The following is a 2,500-nucleotide window of genomic DNA, read 5'->3' on the forward strand; positions in this document are numbered from 1 at the left end:
ATGCGTGGTGGTTACGCGGTGATGAGGATAACCGGTGGTGGTGAGGGGCGTCGTGAGTGGCATAATGAGGACTGGCTCTGCGTGGGAGGGATGTGAGGTGGTGATGCGTGGCGACAAGAAGATGCGTAATGGGAGGATGGTGATCAATGGTGTTGATGGTGGTGATTTGTAGCGGGGATGAGTAGTGCTAATGACAAGTGGTGCTCATGAGTGGTGAGAATGAGCAGTGGCGAAAAGGGGGTCATGTGTCTTTGGTGATGAGTCGCTGAGCGTGATGATGCGGGCGCGTGTGGTGCAGCGGCATCTCGGCCAAGATCTCTGTACTCCAGTTTTTTGGGTGAATCATGTTCGTTGTTACTGTAGCAATGGTAATCATGGAAGTACTAATGATAGTGATAGTTTTGCTAATTGTAGTAGTAATAGTAATGGCAGCAGCAACATTAAAATTGATACAGATATTGACGATAGAAAAAAATAATCGTAATAATTTCAGCCGTAAAATTAGGAGTAATATTAGGTCCACTAAGGCAACAGGGGAAGTACTAATAATTCTAGTGATAAAAGCCCCAGACCTGGTTTACATTCGTCAACACCAATGCTAGAAGTAGGGGTAAAAGTGACGTAATAACAGTATGGCAGCGATCATCTTGGAAGTCTGAAATCTGCATCACGTCATAGCTGTTCCTAGCGGGCAAAATATGTACACACCATATTTGTTGTAACTTATATGTATTATTATGTGATTTCATGTTTAATCAGTACCAGTTATTGGCGACATTAATGCCAGACACACAGGACTGGAGAAAATGGGGAGAATAAATTACAATGGAGTGAAACTACGACAATTTTCCTGGATTTACCCAATGCGACATTTTTAGGAAGAGTGCAACCCATATCAAGAGAGATAAGCTTGATTTCGCTTGCATGATAATCAGTCAGGAAATTCAAGGTGAATGCCGGGTAGTTAAAGATCTTGTGAGTGATCACTTTGCTTTATATATTAAGACACCTTTAAGGAAAAGGCAGGTGACCTATATGAGGAAAAGGATAATACTTAAGATAGAAGGCCCCGAAATATTCATGCAGCTTTATAGATTATGAAAATGAAGCCAAATTCCATGACGATTTTACAAGAGAAATTGAAAAGCACATGCGAATAATTCATCACAACCAAAGGTAATCAATAAAGTACACAGAGTCGGGATAAACTGTTATGCCTGTGATCAAGTTTTAAGAAGATGAACTCAGATGCTGTAGGCAGCCCACAAGGTTGTAAATAGCAGGAGGGACGAAGTCAGGGAGATAGCGAGGTTATGTGGACGAGGAAGACAAGAGACAAGGGCGAGGCATTGGAGGGATTTTGTAGAAACCTTTGGAGATAGTAGGAATTTGAAGGACATATGGCAAAGTGTAAATATTATCAGGGGGAAAAGGATTAACATGATTAGTGATCGACGCCCAAACGAAAAGGCAAATTAATTGATAATGATAATAATAAAGATGATAATAATGACGATGATGATGATGATAAAAACAAAAACAGCAACATCAATAATAATGACAACAATAATGATAATGATAATATTAATGATAATAATGGGCGAATAGTACGGTTAATGATAATGATAATGATAACAATGATAATGACGATAATGACAATAATAATGGTAATAATAATGGTAATGATAATAATGATAACAATGATAATTATGATGATGACAATAGTAATAATGACAATAATGATGATGATGATGATGATGATGATGATGATGATGATGTTGATGATGATGATAATAATAATAATAATAATAATAGTAAAGATAATGATAATAATGATAATAATGATAATGATGATAATAATAATAATAATGATCATAATAATAATGATATTGATAATAATAATGATAATAATAATAATAATAATAATGATAGTAATGATGATAAAAATAACAGTGATGATAACAATATTAACAGTAATGATAATGATAATGATGATTCTAATCCCTAATCCTGATACTAATACCAACACTAATTATTAATACTAACATCGGTACCATTACTAATATTAAAACTGCTACAAATAATGATAATAATGATAAGGATAATTATAGCAATGATGGTAATAGTGATAATAATGATGATAATGGTGATAATGATAATGATACTATTACTACAACTACTACTACTAATAATAACAATAATAATTGTAATAATGACAACAATAATAACTTTAATAATAATAATAATACTGATACTAGAACTAATACTACTACTAATAATGGTAATGATAATATTAATAACAGTAATGATGTTAATGATAGTGATAGAAAACATAGAACAATAATAATGGAGCAACAATAGCAATAATAATAGTGATAATAATAATGATAAAAGTGATATTATTTTTATTATTATTATTATTATTATTATTATTATTATTATTATTATTATTATCATTATTATTATAAATATAATTATTATAATCATTATTATCATTATC

The sequence above is a fragment of the Penaeus chinensis genome, chromosome 9 (assembly GCF_019202785.1).
Source record: "Penaeus chinensis breed Huanghai No. 1 chromosome 9, ASM1920278v2, whole genome shotgun sequence".
In the NCBI taxonomy this organism is placed as follows: Eukaryota; Metazoa; Arthropoda; class Malacostraca; order Decapoda; family Penaeidae; genus Penaeus; species Penaeus chinensis.